The sequence below is a fragment of the Callithrix jacchus genome, chromosome 7 (genome assembly GCF_049354715.1).
Source record: "Callithrix jacchus isolate 240 chromosome 7, calJac240_pri, whole genome shotgun sequence".
NCBI classification, from domain to species: domain Eukaryota; kingdom Metazoa; phylum Chordata; class Mammalia; order Primates; family Cebidae; genus Callithrix; species Callithrix jacchus.
Window position 1 is genome coordinate 157,806,435 of NC_133508.1, and position 24,650 is coordinate 157,831,084.

The following is a 24,650-nucleotide window of genomic DNA, read 5'->3' on the forward strand; positions in this document are numbered from 1 at the left end:
AACGTTCTCCAGCGAAGCAGAACCAATAAGATGTGAATATCTACATATAGAAAGAGATGATTATAAGGAATTGCTCATGTGATTATAGACTGGCAAGTCCAAAATCTGCAGAGGGGCTGACGAGGTGGACATCCAGGAGAGCCAGTGGTGCACATGAAGCTGGAAGGCAGTATGCTGGAGAATCCTTGCTTGCTCCAGGAGGCCAGCCTTTGTGTTCTGTTGGGCTTCAAGTGATTGGATGAGGCTCATCCACGTTATGGTGGGCAATATGCTTACTCAAAAGTTCACGGATTTAAATGCTAATCTCATCCATAAACAACCTCCCAGTTTTGAATGTTAATCTCATCCAATAAGATCCTTCAAGTTGACAGAAAAAAATGAACCATTACAGACTCTAAGCCACCTTTAAGACCAAAAATAATCTATTGTTCTTTCATCCTTATTTTGAAGGAAAACAAACAAATTTAATATCTTTCCACCATCCTTTTCTATTTTTTTAAGAGATAGGGATCTCACTCTGTTGTCCAGGCTAGAGTACCATGGCACAATCATAGCTCACTGCAGCCTTGAACTCCTGGGCCCAAGTGATCCTCCTGCCTTAGCCTCTCAAGTAGCTGAGGTTACAAGTGCACGCCACTGTGCCTGCCTCCACTATTCTTTCCTAATACATACTTTTAGTGTACTTGTATTAGAAAAAGTGGACATTGTTTGGGAAAGAACGATAAATTCTTATAACAAAAGCAATTTTAGTTATAAAAAAATTTTTGCAATCTACCCATCTGACAAAGGGCTAATATCCATAATCTACAAAGAATTAAAACAGATTTACAAGAAAAAAAAAGCCCATTCAAAAGTGGGTGAAGGATATAAACAGACACTTTTCAAAAGAAGACATACATGAGGCCAGCAAACATATGGAAAAATGCTCATCATCACTGGTCATTAGAGAAATGCAAATCAAAACTACATTGAGATACCACCTCACACCAGTTAGAATGGCGATCATTAAAAAATCTGGAGACAACAGATGCTGGAGAGGATGTGGAGAAATAGGAACACTTTTACACTGCTGGTGGGAGTGTAAATTAGTTCAACCATTGTGGAAGACAGTGTGGTGATTCCTCAAGGGCCTAAAAATAGAAATTGCATTCGACCCAGCAAACCCATTACTGGGTATATACCCAAAGGATTATAAACTGTTCTATTATAAGGACACAGGCTTACAATGTTCATTGTAGCACTGTTTCCAGTAGCAAAGACTTGGAACCAACCCAAATGCCTATCGATGATAGACTGTACAGGGAAAATGTGGCACATATACACCATGGAATACTATGCAGCCATACAAAACGATGAGTTCGTATCCTTTGTAGGGACATGGATGAATATAGAAACCATCACTCTCAGCAAACTGACACAAGAACAGAAAATCAAACACCGCATGTTCTCACTCATAGGCGGGTGTTGAACAATGAGAACACATGGACACAGGGAGGGGAGCATCACACACCGGGGTCTGTCAAAAGGAAACAGGGGAGGGACAGCAGGGGGTGGGGAGTTGGGGAGAGATAGCACGGGGAGAAATCCCAGATATAGGTGAAGGGGAGGAAGGCAGCAAATCACACTGCCACGTGTGTACCTAGGCAACAATCCTGCCTGTTCTTCACATGTACCCCAAAACCGAAAATGCAACAAAAATTAAAAAAGATAAAATAATAAAATAAATATAAAAATAAAAAACCAGGTCTGGTACTAAAGGGGATGGTGCAGGAGTAAGGTGCAGGGTCCTGTGTGACCTCGTGGAGTAGGGCTGCTTCCCAACTTCCCTGCTCATGGCAGGATCACTATGTGTGTAAGAAAAATGTTTCCATTCTTTTAAGTACTATATTTTGGAGACTTTGTTGGTAAATAATATAAACCACTGATACCTGGGGATGGATGCTGCCATAGAATGACCTTAAATACATAGCATCATCTAAGCAGTCAGGGATGGGCAATAAGAACAGATATTGTGGCCTAGAAAACCGGTGAGCCTTGTGGAAGGCAGACCACTGTCCCTTCTTTTCCCCTAGAGAAAGTTAATGTCTCTTTCAACTATGTTCCCCAAGACACATGAATTACTTTGGATGCCTAATTATTTCTGTGTGTTTCCGCAGAACATCTACTGTATGGAGCTGTTTGTCCCCAGCATCTGACAGGATGTCAGGCCCAGATATACGGGTTGGATGAAGAAGTGAATAAATGCCCAATGAACCAATGAATGGTCAGGAATTGTTTTTTGAGACTTCACTAGATAGGATTGGCTATAAACACATGGCATCTCTAGAGAGTGTGAGAACTTTTCCTTCCCTCTAAGTGAAGAGATTCAGGTTAGTTATTCCTCAAGGTAAATCACCGGTGAGCCAGGGCGTCAAGACACACTGGAAATGACCTGTAATAAATTCTAACCTTTGCTTATTCACAATGTCCCTGCTGGCCAAGGGAACGTTTCCTTTATTTGCTGCCTCAGATTTATTTCTATGAAAAGAGTCATAATCAAACTCCAGGAGAATGGTAAATTGCTATTGAGATGATATACAGGATATAAAAACATAAAAATTAACCTTTGTTGGACCCCAAAATATTTTTTTATAATAGATCTATGTTTATCGTAGAATGTAAGAGATCCCAATGTCTTAGTCTTCCTGTTCTTGTAATGCCTATGCTATGAGAACAGAAGGAATACATTATTCAGTAATTATAGAACAAATAACTGGAGGATTGAATTCTGTATCACATTCGGTTCTGTTAAAACAATGAAGCTGGGCATGGTGGCTCACACCTGTAATCCTGGGAGGCAGAGGCAGGAGGATCCCTTGAGTACAGAAGTTCGAAACCAGTCTGGGCAACACGGTGAGACAGTGTCTCTATTTAAAGAACTTTAAAAATTAGCCAGGTGTGGTGGTCACCTCTGTGGTCCCAGCTACTCGGGAGGATTGCTTGAGCCCTGGAGGTTGAGGCTGCAGTGAGCTGCAAAAAACAATGATAACGTACAGAAATCAAAACAAAAGAAAATTCATCTATAATCCTATCATCTTACAGTGTTTAAAATTTTTTTTTTCAAGACAGGGTTTTGCTCTATCGTCCAAGCTGGAGTGCAGGGGTGCAATCATGGCTCACTGCAGCCTCAGCCTCCTGGGCTCAAGTGATCCTCCTGCCTCAGTTTCCCAAGCATCTGGGACTACAGGCTGTTACCCCCATCCCAGCTAATTTTTGGATTTTTTGCAGAGATGAAGTCTCATTATATCGTGCAGGCTGGTCTTGAGCTCCTGGCTTCAAGCAATCCTCCAGTCTTGACCTCACAAAGTGCTGGGATTACAGGCATGAACTACTGCACCTGGCCTGTTTTAATTTTTATATGTTCTGTTTTACACTTTATATGTTTGTCTGTATTTTTCAAACACATGATGAAAAGAACTCATGCACACAAAACACGCACAGACAGGTTTTATGGGTATGCACGCTAGGCCAGCCTGGGGGTAGATGTCAGGTCACACTAGCAGTAATCAGACAGTATTTCTCTGATTCTAGCCCTACTTATTCTGCAGAAATTCCAGTCGTTCTCACATCCTTCCTAACCAGTTCTTGAATTCTCAGGAACTAATCTCCCAGCTATCATGTGTCATCTCCAATTTTCCTCTCCTTTTAAGCATCTCCCTTTCAGAATGTCTCTTTTTTTTTCCTCAGTGACGGGGTCCCCTACTTAGGCGCAGACGGGTAAGCGGAGCCAGCATGCCAGTGGGCTGGAGCTGGGTTTGTAGCAAAACTTAAGGGACCCCACGGAGACCCTTCGAGAAATCTCGTCTCAGGCCGGGCGCGGTGGCTCAAGCCTGTAATCCTAGCACTTTGGGAGGCCGAGGCGGGTGGATCAGGAGGTCAAGAGATCGAGACCATCCTGGTCAACATGTTGAAACCCCGTCTCTACTCAAAATACAAAAAAAAATTAGCTGGGCATGGAGGCGCGTGCCTGTAATCCCAGCTACTCGGGAGGCTGAGGCAGGAGAATTGCCTGAACCCAGGAGGCGGAGGTTGCGGTGAGCTGAGATCGCGCCATTGCCCTCCAGCCTGGGTAACAAGAGTGAAACTCCGTCTCAAAAAAAGAGAGAGAGAGAGAGAAATCTCGTCTCCACCAAGAGCTGAAGCTGATCGCCGAGTATGGGCTCCGGAACAAACGTGAGGTCTGGAGGGTCAGATTTACCCTGGCCAAGATGGCAAGGCGCGCTGGATGAGGGCAAGATGAAGCTGGATGACATCCTGGGCCTGAAGGTTGAGCATTTCTGAGACGCCTGCAGACCCCGGTCTTCAAGCTGGGCTCGGAGTCCATCCACCACGCTCGCGTGCTGATCCGCCAGCGCCGCATCAGGGTCCGCAAGCGGGTGGTGAGCACCCCGTCCTTCACTGTCTGCCTGGATTCCCAGAAGCACCTCGACTTCCCTCCGCCCTCCCTCCGGGGGTGCCCGCCCGCCCGGGCCGCGTGAAGAGGAAGAATGCCAAGAAGGGCCAGGGCGGGGCTGGAGCTGGGGATGACGGGGAGGAGGATTAAGCCCACCGGTCCCCCTCTTGGGCTCGTGGATTGCCGAGTTTTCCTGCTGAATAAACAGGATTAGCCCTTAAATAAAAAATAAAAATTAAAATTAAAAAAAAAAAAAAAAAAAAAGGAATGTCTCCAGTTGCTGGTGCTGCTGCTGGGTTCCCCTCTTCCGTTTTCCCTCTCAGCAGCCCGCGAAGACTGGCTCGGCTCCTTGGTTACCTCCTTGCACTCCGTCAGCAAGTCCACGGTGTTAGGGTCAGGGACACGGGCTATCGCGCAGTGCAAACCTGGAGGTCTTCATGGAGCCGTGCTTGTGGTTTTCACAGGCTTTTAATTGCAGGCCAAACTCGTTTGAGCATCTGTGAGTCCCCGGTTTGAGGGAGAGCGAATTAAATGGCTGACAATCTTTTTAGGATCACCTGTTTCTTTCTTGGCTGACTCTGTTCCCAAGCTGAGCTGATGATACTTAATTCTCTTCTTATAATGAATTTGTATTCAGTAGGTTCCTCAGTACCACATGCAAAGGTATGCCAGGCCCACGTTTAAAGACTTGCATGAACACAAGTTGAGGCGTCTGGGCACCCTAACACAATAGTGTCGATAAAATTCTGGGTTTTGCTTTTTTCATTTCACATTGTGAGTGTGTTTGCAAGGTTACTAGAGAGTTCCAATAATTATTATGTAAGTGGTTATATAAATACTATACAGCGTGGACATGCCGTAATTTACCTAATTGTTCTCTTAATTTGGACATTGATGTTATCACTGACTTTTCTCTAGTTAAATAATGTGAGTTGAGCAAGGACAAAGTAGGTGGTCTTGATTGTGTGTCTTACTTTGGACACATATGTATTAGTTAAGGAAATGATTGCTTCTATAACCCCCCATATTTCAGGAGCACAAAACTCTAACCATTTATCTCTCAGCAATATGCCAATCCAGTGTGGGATTCCTTTGTCAGCAATGTTGGGGAGAGTCTGCCCCACACAATCATTAAGAGACCCAGGGAATAGGGGCACCACCATCATTAGCACATGATTTTCATCGTCTCTCTGCGCACCAAAATCAGCCGGCAGATGAGTAGGAGAGACAGGTTTGTGTGAGGGTTTTTTTTTAGATTAAATTCAACCATTTTAATGGTCTAGTTTGATGAACTTTTGCTAATTGTGTATAGTTGTATAACCACCATGAAAAGAAAAATATAGACTTTCTAACATCCTAAAAATTTCCTGTTGCCCTTTTACATCTGATCCCCTCTTACAAACCCCTAACCCCAGGCAACTTTCTGTCAATACAAATGAATTGTGCCTGTTCTCTAATCTCATGTGAATGGAACACAAGATGTATTACACTGTGTTATGCTTCCTTTGTTCAGCGTAATCCACGTTGATTACCGTATTAGTTCTTCATTGATTTTTATTGCTGTGTAGTATTTCATCGTATGGATATGTAATCATTTATTTGTTTGTTTTTGCAATTTTATACGTTTATTTGATGTATGTGACCATCAGTGATTAGTTCTCATCCACATTGACTGTCTGTAGATTTTTGAAAGTGGTAACAGGTACACAGGTAACCAAAGTATACAGCTTATTTCGTGAGTCTTCATCCTCATTACGTTTACTGGACAACGGCACAGGATTCGGTGTGGGACATTCCTTATTCCTCTGGCCGACACAGCTTTGCTGAACCTGGCATCAATGTGCACATGTGGAGTTCCCATCTCCTTCAGAGCAAATTTCCGAAAATCTTTGAGTCCCCGAGGAGCACGCTTCTCGAAGCCCACTCCACGGAAGCGCTTGTGAATGTTGACGGTGTATTCTCGGGTCGTCACCTCGTTGATGGCAGAACGGCCCTTTTTCTCACCACCCTTCTTTGCGGGAGCCATTCTGTCGGGTCCGAGTTGGAAAGGAACACAATCATTTGTTTATCACTGGGTTTTGGTGCTTGGATAAGCCCCAGTTATTAGCTATTACTAGTAATGGTGCTATTACTTGTATATATGCCCTTTTATATACACATATTTTAATATGTCTCAGGAGATGACTGGGTCCTATGGCAGGTGTATGTTTAACTTCATAAGACACTGCCCTACGGTTTACCAAAGCTGCGGAACCGTCTCGCACTGTCAACAGAAATTACTGGGAGTTCTAGTTGTTCCAAATTTTGTCAATGCTTGGAATTGTCAGTGTTGTTAATTTTAGCCATTTCAGTGGATGTGTAGTAGAATCTCATTTCTCATTTGCATGATCCTAACTGGTAAGGTGAGCATCTTTTCACAGGCTTATTGGCTATTTGTGTATTTTCTTCTGTGACATATCTATTCAAATATTTTGCCCATTTGAAAAATAGGGTTGTAAGAGTTCTTTAAATATTCTGGATACAAGCAAAGAGTATATTCTTCTCTATTTCTTTTTAAAGCAAAATAAAATTTGATTCACTTTTAAGGAATATTTACTTGGAGAAATTTACATGACATTAAAGAAACACCAAGCCCAGAAGCCTACTGGGGCTGGAATCCATGCACTATTTCTTTTGTGATTTTCAGAGCTGCTTTAGGAAATTGTTCTTGAGTTGGCTGGAGGCGAAGTGACGAGTTATTGCTTTTTGCCTTATGTCCAGATTTGATAGGTGTTCATGAAAGAGTTGGTCTTGAAGAATCTTACTGTATCACTACAGGAAATGTAAACTATGTTAGGGGTTTTAAGAGCCGGGACTAGAACTGGCTCGCATCAGTTCTGCTTACATCCTATTGGCTAGAATTTAGTCATGTGACAACACCTAACTCCAAGGAAGGCTGGGAAATGTAGTCTCACCGTGCCCACAGGCTAGTGTGCCCTGCAGAAGAACAGGGTTGGTGATCAGCCAGCACTATCTGCTAGAAGGAACCTAGCAGGGCCTGGAAGGGCCTAGAAAGAATATGGAGTGGCAGAAGTTTTAGCCCAGGGACATGGTAACTATTTCTAGATCCCTTTTGTAATAAGCAGTCATGGTATACCTATCACATTCCAGATATTGAGCTGTAATATCTGAGGCTATCACTTACTGAGCACTTACTATGTGTCAAATATATGTTGACTCTGTAAATGTTTACTGACTGTTGAATGGACCTGATTTCTCGGAGTGGCCTGGGGAAGACTGCGCGCCATCTGATGGTGTGTTTGATGACGACTTCCCATCTTGCCAGCCCAGCATTAGCAGGGTTGTCAGTAACGAGGCTGCTCGCAAAGCACTGCCAGGTCCCCTGAGGGAAGGGGTCACTGGAGAAACAGTAAAATTGCTGAACTCCAAACTCCAGCAAACCAGTCTTTCGCCTCTCTGGGTGATTATTGCTGGGCTCTAGGGTTTGGGTAAGATGCTAACTTGCAAGCTCTCTCTTTGTCTCTGCTATGCCCCTACACCAAACTCATGACTATTTACAGCGTTCCATTCCAAAACTGTTCACAAATCAATGCTTCTAATTTTTTAGAGAATTTTCTGCTTCCCTACATGGTGCTGCCAGATTTATTGGTAATCGTTCTTCGAGTACTAAGTGGATTGAAAACGCTGCCTGTTACCATTTCTCTGTTGAAAGCAGCTAGAAACAAAACAAACATAATAATAACAGTCAGCACTGTTGGGCACCGTTGCTCACAAAGTGCATCCACGTACATTATTCTGTTTGGTCTACCCCCTCACATGATTCATTTGGATGACCAGTGGTAGAGCGATTTCACTTGTTCACATGCTTATTAGAGTAACACGTTCAAAGTTAATTGAAGTTCCTCCCCATCCTACTCTTGCTACAAAGACAATTGACATTGAAATGGTCAAAAGACATTCAGTAGGGATGGCCAGTAAGAGAAGTAAAAGGACCACACAATACAAACAGGATAAAAGGCTGCTTAGTATATTATAAGGGAATGGCTATAAACATATCCACACCTGGGATCTTTCTCACGTATCATAGATAAGACCTCACCACCTTGTTGTGCGACCTGTTTCTTCATTGCTGCACTTCTATTTTTCCTGACTGTGCATCCTCCTCTGCACAGCAGCTCCTGACCTGGCTCATGTCCAGTCTCCTGTGTCAAGACTGATCACTTCTCCCTTAGAACCGATACGCGGAAATTACTAATCTTATTGCAGTTTCCTGGATATGTTATGGTTTGTCACGTATTGACCCTTTACTTACTAGATTGCTCTAGCGGTCCCTGACATTGGAAGCTTCCTCAGCCCAGCCCTGCCTCCCAGCCAGACAATCTGATTTCTGTTAGAGCATTTCAGGAGCACCCTCTTCCGAAGTCCTTTTGACTTTCTTTTGTGGTAGTGTTGTTGATTTACATGACTACTTTCTTTTGTGACAGTGTTGTTGATTTACATGACTACTTTCTTTTGTGGTAGTGTTGTTGATTTACATGACTACTTTCTTTTGTGACGGTGTTGTTGATTTACATGACTATTTTCTTTTGTGGCGGTGTTGTTGATTTACGTGACTACTTTCTTTTGTGGCGGTGTTGTTGATTTACGTGACTACTTTCTTTTGTGGCGGTGTTGTTGATTTACGTGACTACTTTCTTTTGTGGCGGTGTTGTTGATTTACGTGACTACTTTCTTTTGTGGCGGTGTTGTTGATTTACGTGACTACTTTCTTTTGTGGCGGTGTTGTTGATTTACGTGACTACTTTCTTTTGTGACGGTGTTGTTGATTTACGTGACTACTTTCTTTTGTGACGGTGTTGTTGATTTACGTGACTACTTTCTTTTGTGGCGGTGTTGTTGATTTACGTGACTACTTTCTTTTGTGATAGTGTTGTTGATTTACGTGACTACTTTCTTTTGTGGTAGTGTTGTTGATTTACGTGACTACTTTCTTTTGTGACGGTGTTGTTGATTTACGTGACTACTTTCTTTTGTGACAGTGTTGTTGATTTACATGACTACTTTCTTTTGTGACGGTGTTGTTGATTTACATGACTACTTTCTTTTGTGACGGTGTTGTTGATTTACATGACTACTTTCTTTTGTGACGGTGTTGTTGATTTACGTGACTACTTTCTTTTGTGACGGTGTTGTTGATTTACGTGACTACTTTCTTTTGTGACGGTGTTGTTGATTTACGTGACTACTTTCTTTTGTGGCGGTGTTGTTGATTTACGTGACTACTTTCTTTTGTGACAGTGTTGTTGATTTACATGACTACTTTCTTTTGTGACAGTGTTGTTGATTTACATGACTACTTTCTTTTGTGACAGTGTTGTTGATTTACATGACTACTTTCTTTTGTGGTAGTGTTGTTGATTTACATGACTACTTTCTTTTGTGGTAGTGTTGTTGATTTACATGACTATGTGATCCACCTACTGTGAGCTCCTTAAGGATGTAGATTTTTTCTTATTTGCATAATTTCTGGAATATTTTAATTGAACAATTAGTGTGAATAAACAAATAGTTAAATAAATGTTCATACTACACACTTCAACAGTTTCATTTATTTGATTTGTATTTGAGGTACATTTTATAATCTTGTATAGATGGACAAGGAAGAAGAGACACTGTGGCAAAGGGAAGATCAATAAATAAATTGGCGATGAGAAAAACAGGTTCGACGACAATGGTTATAGAATAACAGAAAGAAAATGATCATCTTTAGGCCAGGCGCAGTGGCTCATGCCTGTAATCCAAGCACTTTGGAGGCCAAGGCGGGTGGATCGCCTGAGGTCGGGAGTTCAAGACCAGTCCTGACCAACATGGTGAAACCCCGTCTTTAAAAGAAAAAAAAAGAAAGAAAATGAGCATCTTTGAGCGTGTTTGCCTTCTTTTTATCAAGCATGCACTCTTCAAACTTATTCAGAATGGGTGTGGAATCATGTCTCCTAGACCTCGTTACTACACAATAATCACAAACAGTTGTTTAGGAAGTATATTTTCAAATCCATTTCTTTTCAGGACATGTTTACAACAACTCTGTTTTTCAGATGAAGACACTGAGACACATAGAAGAGACGTGATGGATCAAAGGTCATATAGCCACCCTGGCCCAACTGAATGTATAACATCTCAGGTCTGTAGCTCAACATGAAGTTAAGTCATTGGAACAGTTTCTGATTCCTGGATTGCCAATTTACACTTTATCTGCCAATCTAATTTCCTTAGAGTCCCTGTTTGCTCTCTGCAGAATAAAAAACATATTGCTTATTGCTTACTGGGTAGATTATACATTGTCTAATAACTGGTTATAGTTAGTTGAAGCAACTTATTAATCAATATGTAATCTTGGATTTGATTCTAGAATTGACCAGTTATCTTGTCTTTTCTTCCCCTATTAATAGCCTGAGCCCCCTGCCAATCTCTAAATTAAAAACTTCTCCATAGCCTACTCTTCCAAGTTAATCTCCTTTCTTTCCTTCTTAAACAGGCAGACTAGGTTTCCTCTCTTCACTTCCACCAACCTCCTATGCACATTGTTGCTTCCACACCTGTGCTCAGAACCTTCTGGACCAGTTCATTCTGCTTCACTGCCTGTTCTAGTCTATCCTTCTTAAGGTCCAGCTCACAGAGCCTTCCAGGAATGCTGACCCTCAGTGATCTAGCCCTACTCTGAGTTAACCAGCTGACATGTGGCCCACTCCACTTTGTTGGTACTTGACACTACTAATCATAAGAATACTATGGCTTGTTTCAGTTTTTACATTCTCAGCATTCTTTACAGCTCATGGCAATAAATGTTGTCAAGTGAAAGAATGGGTGTTGTTTTTCTTTAAATCTTCTAATACCAGACTCATCTTTATCAATAAGTACTCTTTTTTTTTTGAGATGGAGTTTTGCTCATTACCTAGGCTGGAGTGCAATGGCGCTATCTCAGCTCACCGCAACCTCCGCCTCCTGGGTTCAGGCAATTCTCGTGCCTCAGCCTCCTGAGTAGCTGGGATTACAGGCACGTGCCACCATGCCCAGCTAATTTTCTGTATTTTTAGTAGAGACGGGATTTCACCATGTTGACCAGGATGGTCTCAATCTCTTGACCTCGTGATCCACCCGCCTCGGCCTCCCAAAATGCGGGGATTACAGGCATGAGCCACCTCACCCAGCCATCAATAAGTACTCTTTTAAGACCATCACAGGCCTTGGGCTCTTGGACCTGTAATCCTTAATGGATGAAATGGCCCTGCTCTTGATTTGAACGTGGACTCACTTATTAGCATTCTAATTTGCAATTTTGAAGGTGGAGTTGCACTCTCAGGACATATTCAGAGCTTCCCACACTCTTCTCTAAACTTCTCTTTCCTTTTTATCTCTGATTCTCCAAATAGAAGCTAAGCCCTTTGAGAGCAGAGCATGTACTTCATTTCCTCTTAGATTCCCCGCAATTCCCCGCAACACTACCGATCTTGTACCAACTTTCTGTAGAATAAGAATGTAATCAGCACTTGTTAATTTAAATTAACGGCAGTGTTACATGCAGCTGCACAGCGTGGTGGGTTAAGATTGACCTGGGTGTCAAAAGCCCTGCACTCGAGTCCCAGTTCTCCTGCTTTCTGACTTTGGGCAAGTCATCTTTGTACTCGCTCACATAATTAGCATTACTGGGACTATTTCATTCCTTTGTATAGACCAACATCTCCATTTGGCATCACTTGACTTCGCTAAAGGACTGCCTTTAAGATTGTTTAAATAGTGAAAGTATGCTGGTGGTTAATTCCTTCAGCATTCGAACGTTTGAAAAAGTTATCATTATTTTTGAAAGGTGTTTTTGCTGGTTATAGAATTTTTCTTGATAGACTCATTTTTCCCCCTTTTCAATACTTTAAGGATGTTGCTCCACTTTCTTCTGGCTTGTGTTGATGAGAAATCTGCAATAATTCGTATCTTTATTCCTCTATATTTGCCATTTTTTTTTTCTTGGTCTCTGGCTGCTTTTAAGATTTTTACTTTGTCCCTATTTTACTTTTTGTTTTGATTTGCTTTTTTTTTTAAAGGAGTGAATATTTTATTCTTTAGCATTTAATTGTATACATAACAAGTCACATAATCAATGATTCATTACTTCACACACAGGAAGGAAAACAGTATCTAGTATTTTTGTTATACAGCTGGTTGTGAAGAGGGAGAACAAAAATCTTTACAGCATTAGATGGTTAAAGAAAGTCTCAAAGTTTGGGCGTGTCTGAAAAGACTTCATCTTTTTTCAATATAAAGGGATTTTTTCTTACATTTCTGTGTCATTAGAAAAATCTGATAATCTTATAACGATTTTTTTCTTCTCTTCTTACATTTAGAGAAAATGGCTTAATGATATGCACTACTTAAAATTTCAGAATCCCAGATAACTCTGTGTGAATCTTACAGTGTCTAGCAGAGAAGGTTTTCAGATGCCTGGAAAGATTTAAACAATATGTAATTGACATCTTCAAAGTTAACATCCATGATGGACGTTCTAATACTTTGTCACTAAATGGTTGCTTACGCTGTTAGAGAGTCATAAAAGGTCATTTGTATTCAACAGCAATAGAAAGATTTACCTGCCTCTAAAGGGAAAACAGTTGTATAATAGTTTACATTACGATTAATGTATACATACTTCAAAACACATTTAGAATTTTAAAAAACTGGCTTGGAAAAAAATCACAAAATATGTAAGTGACAATAAATCTTGATCAACCAGTCCATCTTCCTACCACACACGAGTGTACTCTAATATAGATATTCTACTGAATTTCTTCCATCGAAGTTTCAAGGGCCCCAGTAGACAATCAAGTGTTAATACTTTTAGATATTTATTGTCTAAAACTATGACAAAGAAAAGCTAACGTCAACATAACTTGTTTTAGGGTATACAAAAAGCTCTATCAGGTGCTACAGATACTGAAAATAAGAGTATTTTACTTCTTTCTCAAGAGACAGACTTAGGCCATCTAAGAAAATTCATTCCGTTTTTAAATGACTTATAGTAGTAAGGAAAAACAGGAAAAAATTCCGAACAAAGAACTGACTCTGATATGTTTACAACAAAAATATTCAGTTTACTATTTTAAAAACTAAATTGAGTAAAGTATTGTGATTCATACCATAAAAGAAATTCTCACAGAATTCAACCCCTCCAGTCAATACTTTTCTTAATGTCTGCATTGTCGTTCAGCATTTTACATGTGGGAGTAAACAACTGATTTGAATATTAGATCAGAATTTCCCCTAACTGGAGAGTAAAAACTTATCTAAGTGTCACCTTACATGGCTTTACTGAAATAAAAACTTTCCATGGAAAATTACAATAAAAATTGGAATATATTATGAGCACTGCCAATTGTTCATTTTGTCTGAGTATTCACAGATTATGCATTTCCTCAGAGAAGCAGCAAGCCCCATATATACACATATGTATATGACTCTGGTTTGAAAGAGAAGACAATTTTGTCTAGTAGTATAATTTATCGCTGTGCTATCAATAGAAAAAATAAGAAATACAGTAAAAACAACATTTGAAAGAGAAAAAACTTCAAATCTCACATCTTCCAGGAATGTTTTCTACAGCATATCATTTGAAAAATTAGAATGAATACTGTTCATTGTCCGCATGTATTAAAAACAAGCATGTCAATTACTTAGTGCAAACACATAGAACATGGTACCTGTTTTTTTTTCCTTTAACCACCATTGTCTACTCATCTTTTAAAATTTTTGCTACTAAAAGCCTAATGCCATTCACTTGTATTTATGACCATCAAATAATAATTAGGGCAACATATGTAAATGCATGCCTCTGAGTCGGATTCATGCAGTGATACTTATCTGAATAATTTGTGACATACTCCAGGTTATTTAAACAGTATCTCTGGAGGGCTTACGCAAATGAACCCACAATACCTCCATTCAAGTTTATACGGGATTACAATCCACTTTACAGGCCTCAAAGGTTCATTCCGTGGCCCAAAGCCCATGGAGGCGAAGGGATCTAAAGGTGCTCATGTCACATGCAAGGATACACAAAGACTCAAAACAAAGGGATGGAGAAAGATTTACCAACCAAATGGAGAGCAAAAACAAATAAATAAATAAATAAAAAGCAGGAGTTGCAATTCTCCTTTCTGATAAAATAGATTTTAAAGCAACAAAGATATAGTGGTAAAAGGATCAATGCAACAATAAGAGCTAATGATCCTAACACCCAGATACATAGAGACTTAGACTCAATGAGACAAAAAATTAATAAGGATATCAAGGACTCAAACTCAGATCCAGAACAAGTAAACTTAATAAACATTTATAGAGCTCTCCACTTCGAATACACAAAATATACATTCTTGTCAATACCACATCACACCTACTCATAGGTTTAAATGAAATATTGATTGGCCATTATTAATACCCATTTTTTAGAATAAAGCAACATTTCCATCTGTCTCCCTCTTTTTCTTCCTCTTTCTTACTCTCCTTCACTCCTTTTTTTCTTTCCTTCTCTCAAAAAAAAAAAAAGGCGCTCATGTCAAGTTATTTTGCTTGTTTATACTTTCCACCCAATGTAAAATGAATTTTCTTCACAGCCTCTACTTTGGGCTAAAAATAGACAGTTTTCTTGTATTGACTTTAACTTTAGAGGAGACAATTATCCCTGGAAAAAAGAAGTAGATTTACTGTCCCTAAGCATTAAATTCTCAGTCTTTCAAATAATGTAGGGGGTGCTGGGTGTGACAGCGTGGAGTGAATAAGAAGCCTGTGTACAAGACAGTGGAACAGTTCAACTCAAAGCTCTAGAAGGTAACATTTGCAAGACTTGAGTGACAGAGACAAAATTGTAGCAGTGTCTCAAGACTCTTGGAGTTGAGCAGATTTGAGAAGGGAACTCAGGATCACTGAGTCTTGCCATCTCTCAGTGGTTTTGATCTGTCCCAAGATGTTCTCAATCATGTGCTACCTGTTGAACAATCTAACAAAATGCCATACGAGGTAGAGAAATCTCTGTAACATTCACTTTTGGTCAGTGAATAACTCCTAAATTATTTCAGGGTTCAAACAGATAAATTCTGATGCATGAGTTAGTCTGAGACCAAACTCAACATATAACCAAACACAACTTCTTAGATTTCTGCTTCCATTTCCCCTAAAACTATAGGCTTTGTAAATAAAGTCAACTTTACTTCTCAAAAAATGTTAGTCTAATAAAAGACTTAAAATCTTTCTATTTCCAACTAAAAAAAATTAATGGATTAAAAATACAGGTACCTTGATTTTAAGTAGACAGTTAATCAATATATGATTAGTAATACAACTAATACTTAAGAAAAAATGTACAGAGCAAACTCAGTTTTACAATTATGCATTTTTTCCTAACCCAATTTCTTCATAGATATGGATATAAGAAACTCATCAGCACTTTGGGAGGCCGAGGAGGGTGGATCATGAGATCAAGAGATCGAGACCATCCTGGTCAACATGGTGAAACCCCGTCTCTACTAAAAATACAAAAAATTAGCTGGGCATGGTGACACATGCCTGTAATCCCAGCTACTCAGGAGGCTGAGGCAGGAGAATTGCCTGAACCCAGGAGGCGGAGGTTGCGGTGAGCCGAGATTGTGCCATTGCACTCAGCCTGGGCAACAAGAGTGAAACTCCATCTCAAAAAAAAAAAAAAGAAACTCACCAAAACCATGTTTCTTTATTATATACATCAGCTGATGCAAGTTACTGGGGTAAATATAGGAAATTTTATAGCATTAGTAAATGAATTTAAAAAGTAAATGATTCGTGTAAAATGTTTACATATGTTATGTACATCTTGGGTCACATGAGTCTAAGAATAAACTTTTCCAATTCGTAACATCTCTACAGACATAGTAAGATACAGTACGAGATTCATTTTTACAAACAGGGAAAAATAGCACTAATTTAAACACTGAAAGCTCTTACAAAATTCGTAAAAATGTACATTAGAGAAAGACGCTGAAAACAAAACCAAATAGGCTTCTCTGTAATCACAGAATAGCCAAGGACACCTCGTAGCATGAAGCATGACGAGGTTTATTTCCCTTGACTTACGACGTACATGGGATATGCACTGGGAATTTAGTCCGGGTAAGAGTAAAGCCATAAGGCAACCAGGTCTCCTCCTGTTTCTGTTGCATTTGCCTAAAACGCCATTTTATTGCTCAGCTCACTTATAAGTACTTATTTGCCTTCATTTAAAAAATATGCCATTTTACAGCTATCTACAGACGGGCAGCCTCTGGTGCTGAGTTCTCTGCAGAGCTGTCATTTGAAAAGATGCCACTTAACTTCAAACAAACTGCGTGAAAGTGGCATTTTCGGGTTTTTAGGTTTGCCCAGAAGTCAGTGTTTGCTGGGCTTGGAGAAAACAATGACTTTTAATAAGTGATCTTAGGTCTAAGTAACCAAAATGAAACTTCTTTTGCTCAAATAAATAGACTTTAAAATCAAGATTTATAATCAACAAGAAAATAAAAGTTCAAACACTGAGACCGTGCTGGGTAAGTCTTTGCTTAGATCATACACAAGCATTAAGAACTAAGTTTAGGACTCAAAACAGTAAGTTCGATACACTGCCAGTTAAGAGTGGGTCTGTTATTAATCTCTGTAACATGCTTGGCGTGTTTGCATTTACCATGTTTTTTTTTTTTTTTTTGAGACGGAGTTTCACTGTTGTTTCCCAGGCTGGAGTACAATGACACGATCTCGGCTCACCGCAACCTCCGCCTCCCAAGTTCAAGTGACCTGCCTCAGCCTCTTCAGTAGCTGGAATTACAGGCACCCGATACCAGGCCCGACTAATTTTTTATATTTTTAGTAGAGATGTGGTTTCACTATGTTGGTCAGGCTAGTCTCGAACTCCTGACCTCAGGCGATCCACCCGCCTCGGCCTCCCAAAGTGCTGGGATTATAGGCGTGAGCCACCGCGCCCGGCCACCCCACATTTCTTGAGCAAATGCCGTGTTTTAGGCACTGAGCCAGCACTCACCTCTGTCTTGTTTTGTTTTGTTTTCTGAGATGGAGTTTCCCTGTTGTTACCCAGGCTGGAGTGCAATGGCACGATCTCAGCTCACTGCAACCTCCGCCTCCTGGGTTCAGGCAATTCTCCTGCCTCAGCCTCCTGAGTAGCTGGGATTACAGGCACGTGCCACCATGCCCAGAGAATTTTTTGTATTTTTAGTAGAGACGCGGTTTCACCACGTTAACCAGGATGGTCTGGATCTCTTGACGCCATGATCCACCCGCCTCAGCCTCCCACAGTGCTGGGATTACAGGCGTGAGCCACCGTGCCGGGCCCTGAATTGAACTTTAATGTCAGGGAGGGTAACATATTAATTGACAAAGTATGAAGAAAAGAGACAGATAAGGAAATTCAAAAACAATACTGATTTTACCCTGAGAGGAAGGTACATGCTTGGCAAGAGGAAAATGAACACTAAGAGAAATCCAAACTTCAAGATATACAATGGAATTTTATCTACTTCTCAAGCGTGAAAAATGCACACTGTTAAATAAATTTGGCATGCCAGTAGACTATTATGACTTAGAGGAATTCATTTGATAGGTTGGCTATTAAGTTATATTTACAAGGGGGTTACATTTCATTAAAGTCAAGGGTAATTAGTTTGCGGAGAATCTCCTAGAGTATGTTACAAGTAGTTTCCATTTGCTTATATCTTTGGATCCAAACTACTGTACACTTCTGAAAATAGCGATTAAACTCACCAGAATAAGGCTATAGAGACGTGCTTCAAATGTAACCGGACTGCAGTTTAGGCCTAAAAAAGCAAAGATTTTTTTAACCATGGAAAGCAAATTAATAATGGATCCAATACTACGCATATATTTGAGGGAAGAAATTAGAAAAAAAAATCAGTTATATTTGTCAGTATTTTGGAAGAGAATAGAAACTGAAAGGAAACATGAAAAGGCTTCTGAGGGTTTTGATCTAGGGTGCTAGTTACACAATGCAATGTGTTAAAATGATTTGACCTACACTGTGATTTACTTGCAAGTATTTATGTTATACTTCAGTAAACACCTTTAAAGACAAATTTTAAAATCTCCCAAATAGGGCCAAGCACAGTGGTTCATGCCTGTAATCCCAGCACTTTCGGAGGCCAAGGCCACTGGATCGCCTGAGGTCAGGAGTTTGAGATCAGCCTGGACAACATGGTGAAACCCTATCTCTATTAAAAATACAAAATATTAGCCGGGCATGGTGGTGGATACCTGTAATCTCGGATACTTAAGACGCTGAAGCAGGAGAATTACTTGAACCTGGGAGGTGGAGGCTGCAGTGAGCCAAGATTGTGCCACTGCACTCCAACTCCAAGCTGGGTGATAGAACAAGACTCTGTCTCCAAAATAAATAAGTAAATAAAAATGAGTTACACATTCAATGTCCAAATTTTTAAAAGAATAAAGATGCAAAACTAACACATTGAGAATCAAGAATGTTGGTTTTGAAAAAGGGAATCTGAGAGGAATGTGCAAGAACAAATTACAAAGTCTGGTTCACGCTTGGAGGCAGCGGGAAATTCGGATTTAATTAAGGTTAGTATCACTTTATTTTCTTACTCAAATCTTCACGTAATTCACAAATCAGATACAATTTGTATTCACAAGGACATGTGAGTGTATTTTCTATCCTTCAAACAGAACCACAAGCAGAGAGGGATCTGCTAGAGAAAGTAAACCAAATAGATTGCCCTTCTATTTCACGTAGTAGTGGGGGTCGGAAGTTGGCAGGCAATGTAAGTACAAAGGCAACAATTTCATCTTTTCACATTCTGTTTTTTGTTGTATTATTGGGACTACTTTTGGTTACGTTAGGTTAGGCCTGGCCATGTCCTACCATCACTGTTTTCCTACATTGTGAGGCATCCTGAAAACTGTTCACTCTGCTTGCTATGATTCCACTGATTTTACCACTGTCCTTCCCAATACTCTATGTCATGAGGCATTAGCCCCACCCAACACTGACACTAACCCCAGAACACTCGCATGCTCTATAGAATGTAGAATGGTTTAATAGTTGGGGGTAGCTTCATGTTCAGCTATTGTCAAGCATATGTGCTCTGGTATGGAGTTTGCTCCAGTATCTGGGCTCAAGACATAGATTAAAGTATGCCTGAGAAGTGACCTAGATGCCTTCCCTCTTTTTTACTTCCTTATGGACTTACTGCATTTGAACAGCGTGAAACCTCCCTTTCAAAATTCGGTGCTCTGCTTGTGACTGATTAAGTAGGTAATAAAATTATAAATCAATGACAAATGGCAGGCACAGAAGACCCAGGCAAAAGTAACCAAGCTACTCGGGTGTAGCGTGGTTAGCCCCACTCAGGTGTCCTAAATTATAGCACACATGGAGAGCCATAGTTTCCTAACCTGAGCAAGCCAGAAGCCATCTGTTAGGCAGAAGCTGAGGCAGGTGCTGCTAGAGTGTTGACGGGGCACGGAGGGACCGCACCCGGGGGATCTACCAGGAGAACCCAGCCCACCTCCAGCTTCCTCATTCTCAACCCCTCCAGAGTCCAAAGCTTCCAACCCTCCCATGGGTTTGAATTCTAAACTTCTCCAAATTGTGTGTTGTGCTCAAGAGAAGATCCTAGAGATCTGGCTGGACTTTTTGAGAGGCCTGCAGCCAGAGGCCTGCCAGAATGCTCACTGATTCCTTAAACAAAACAAGAGGAGATTGTGCCTCATATTTGTTTTGATCTTTCTTCTTTCTCACTTAAGCCAGTAGGCTATTTTCTCAATTCTTCCACAGCTATTTCAGAGTCTATAGATTACATTTATAAAACAAAAATACTGGTCATGGCTTTTTGTGTATGTGTGTACATGCACATGGGTTAGTAGAGATATAAAAAGTATATGCAAGTGATCTTTTACTAGAAACTAGATCAACAAAATGTGGAGGAACTATGCTATGTAATAATGAGTAACATTTGGAAGAGTCATTATAAACAGTGCATGAGGTCATGAAAACTTCACCCTGATGCCTCACTTTTTCTCCAAGAGGATGGCAAAGGGCACTCCTCAATTTTAGGGCAGCATTGAAATAGAAAAGTGCCTCTTCTGAACTTGAAGTGTCTTCTTTAACAAGGAAGACTGCCACGTCTCCTGCCCTACATAAGTATTTGTTTACATGGATACAAATATGTACAATAAGTTCTATGTAAAAATAACTTGGACAGCTGGACTGTGTCTCCACATCTGGCTGTTCAACCTATTTCAATCACCTCACACGAAATCCCATAACCTCTACTCTGTCATTGACCTAAAGCTTAGCTGGTTCACAAAGAAGAAACCTGAAAAAAGTTATGTCTGAACTTATTCGTCTGGAACATGAGATGTGTATGACTCAGTGGACTGTGAGCTAGAGAAGTGTTGTGACTTGATTGTCACATTTACCAACTTACCCCTGGAGTACATTATTGATGAGGTACACACACACACACACACACACACACACTCCTTAAAGATAATGCAGATTCATTTCCAGGCCACTGCAATAAATTATATATTATAATAAAGGGAGTCACACAAAATGTTTGGTCTTCCAGTGTATACAAAAGTTATGTTTATATTTTACTGTGGTTTATTGTGTGCAATATCAGCATGTTTAAACACAATCTACATAATTTAATTTATAATACTGCTAAAAAATGCTAGTGCTCAGAAACAAATGAGCTGTTAGACGTCAGGGAGAAATGACCACGGAAACTATGAGTGAGGCACCAGCATTCACTCTGTGCTCTTACTGGGAGCCTGGTTCCGGCTCTGGACTCCAGGGAACGTGGGCAAGAGAGCATGCCTCTGAGCCAGTGAGTTGGGTCTTGGCTGGGGTGTAAGCCCCAGAGGGTGGAGGGTAGGAGGAGAGAGAGGAGCGGAAAAAGTAACTATCGGGTATCAGTTTCGGTACCTTGGTAATGAAATAATCTGTACAACATGTGCTTATATAAGAAACCCACACACATCTCCTGAAACATAAAAGTTTTAAAAAATAGTGAGTGTTGGCCAAAGTCAGACCAGAATAAGCCGTGTGTAGGGTCATGGTTAGCTTATGGGTTAAATACTCGGTGGCCTTTAGGTCCCCATTAAACTCAGTATGTTGCCAAATTTCCTTCCCAAACCACATAATCTTTCCATGTGCCCATTTGCGACTGCAGAAGCACGATGCCAGTTTTCACCGCTAGCTTGTGGTTTTTGTTTGGAACTCCAATAATCTTATTAATTGAAGCTTCTGTTTTATTACATGAACTTAGAGGTCAAGGTAAGTACAGCTTATTGACGCACATAAAGAGACTCGTTTCTCTGCAGAGCAATGGAGTTGAGCCGTCCTCTTTGTTCTTAATGAATTATCTTTTATATTTATCTGGGAAGTGGATGATTTTTATATTTATTTTTAAAAGCTTTATACAGAGTTATTTATACTGCCTCTATTTATCCCATTGAGAAATTAGTTCATATTGTACCAGTAACTCAAAGATAATTCATCACTCTGAAAATTAACTTTTACCCACTGAGCAGTTACAGGCTGGGACTGTGATGAATTTTCATAAGCTTGGTACATAATTGCTCAATATATGGTATGTGATAAGCTTAATTTCATTAGTGCTCCTCATAAATCATCACAATGTGATTTTCAGGGGGAAGCCACATGGCTTGGAGCTCTGGCCTGCTGAACCTTGTGTTCATGGTCAACAGCTCTATGGTGATGTGGGGTCTTGTGAGGCTTCCTGACAGGTGAGAGGCATCTCAGGGAGGTCATCACAGCTTCCTGATTCATGGCATAACTTAAAACACCTTTGTTTTTGATGGTTGTATTCACTGTTTCTTTCTGGTTCTCCTCACACACTCTTGGGATCCTGCACCTCCCCCTCATGGCTGTATCTCTTCCTTCCTCTCACCCATGACACTCCAGCGCCAATGGAGCTGAGGATGTAGCTGCCTGGTGGTGATGCTGAGTTTCACTTAGGAGCTGCACTAGTGCTGCCTTGGCCACGGAAACCTCTTTGGTGACTTGACCTCCTTAAACTCTTATTTCACTTCAGCTCCTCCATGTAGGCTAGGAGAAAATTGGGCCATTGATAGGATGCATAATGCAATTCTTCCTCATGTCTCCTAACACAAGCAGCAACTGTGATCTTCAAAAACACTCTTGCCCTGAGCTCTGACATCCTCCAGCATGAAAAGGAGAAAAGATGAACAGAGGATGAACTGCTGGAGCTGAAGGAACTCTACTCCAGGCCTTCCAGGGAGGACCCCTTACCTGGAGGAGGACATTCCTTCTTAGAGACCACTGAGGACAAAGGACTTGCACTAAACCTGCTGATTTCTTCTATTTTCCTCTGATTTAAAAAAAATTAAAATATGCTTGGGTGCCTCCTGTACTTAAAGAATAGGTTGGTCCTACTCTTTTGTCCTATACAGTTTCAAGGGCCAGGAGGGTCCCTAGGGCTCTCAGTTTGCAGTCCCCACGGAGGCCACAAAGGGCACCATGGTGCTTTCCCTTGGAACTCTGTAATGTCGCAAGATGCCTGGTGGTTTCAGTTCCGGGAAGATTGTGACAGATGTTAGCCCTGCAGATCCAGAGGTTCCTGACTTTTGGTCACACCATCCCAGGGGTCGGCCTAAGGCCTGCACTGCCGAGGCGTGGGAGTTGGCTGTGGAGGCTCAAGAGCCTCAGGAGAAGCAATCTTACATGGTTTCCTCAAAAACATCCTGGCCAGAGAAAGGTGCTTTCACATTTCTGCTGCTGCTGGAAAATATTCCCTCGTGTTTCTCTCAGACTGGGCAAAGCTTCCAGTGCTCCAGAGCCTGCGGCTGTGTGCTTTAGGGGGATGAAGCTGGGGGACTGGAGGAGAAGCAGTAACCAGATAGGATGAGATGGAGCAGGATGGGAAGAAGGGGGAGGCGGAGATGGATGAGCAAAGGGCCAAGGAGGCACATGTGGAAGAGCAGGGAGGAGGAGGTGGGGGACGAGCTGACCATCAAGGGTTTTTTTTGTCACCCCCAGAATGGCAGACCCTTTCTCTGGAATGCCCCTGACCCTACTCTGTGCCCTGGTCAAGCGCCCCCAGCCTCCTTTCTTTCTACAGCTCATCCCTTCCTCCCTTTCCCTTCCCTTGATTATGGGGACTTTCACGTTCCCGTTTTATTAGTTTTTGAGGGGGTCGGGGTCTCACTCTTTCTCCCAGGCTGGAATGCAATGATGTGATCATAGCTCACTGCAGCCTCAAACTTCAGGTCTGAAGCAATCTTCCCACCTCAGCCTCCTGAGTAGCTGGGACTGTGGCATGTGCCACTATACCCAGGCCAACTTTTTCTTAACCTCAAAAAGGCTTAGATCAGTGAAACAGAGGGACTGGAATTCCATTCCTTGTGTGTAACATAGGGACATGGGTGTTTCCGTGCCCCTGGACATCTTACATGAATGACCACAGCAGTGCCTAAGCTACAAACTGGAAACAGCCCAGATGCCCATCATCAAGTGTATGCATAAACAGATTATGACATATTTCATTGGCAATGAAAGTGGATGAATCAGTGATGACTGTTAAATCCATAACATTAAGTGAAAAATAAAAAGCCAGGCATAAGAGAATATACATGTATGATTACAGGATAACCTGGATCCATTAAGGGGGCATGAGAAGCAGAAAACTGTAAAGAACCAAACATCATGAAAATCAGGTAGTGGTAGTTGCTAAGGGTAGGAGGGGTCTGTGGTGAGGAAGGGGCCTGTGGGAAGGATCCAGAAGCTGGTGTTTAGTGCTAGCTAGTGCTCACATGCTAACAGATGCAAGAATTTATACCTATGTTTTATTCAATTTCTCCATATTGCATTACACAATTGAAGAAAAAATAGTTTTGTCAGTACATATCCCAAGAACTAATATGAGCAGAGTTTGTCCCAGGAACCATACTGTGCAGGGTGTGCATTTGGGTTATTTCAGGGAGCACGGCATACTGAGCTTGGGTACTGTTACGTCTTTATGACACACAGGAAAATGATCGGAGGTAACCCCTGGTCCCAACCAGGCCAGTGATGTCACCAGGACTAGGGAGGCCTCTCTGCAGAGATGGTGCTGGCAAGCACAGGCCACACCTA

At 41.2% G+C, this 24,650-nt stretch overlaps 2 pseudogenes; one reads left to right on the forward strand and one right to left on the reverse strand.

Moving 5' to 3' along the window:
* Positions 1–3,645: 3,645 nt before the first annotated feature.
* On the forward strand, positions 3,646–4,582 carry LOC100391662 (small ribosomal subunit protein uS4-like; annotated as a pseudogene).
* Positions 4,583–5,830: 1,248 nt separating this feature from the next.
* Positions 5,831–6,528, reverse strand: LOC100392026 (large ribosomal subunit protein eL31 pseudogene; annotated as a pseudogene).
* Between the last annotated feature and the right edge of the window lie 18,122 nt (positions 6,529–24,650).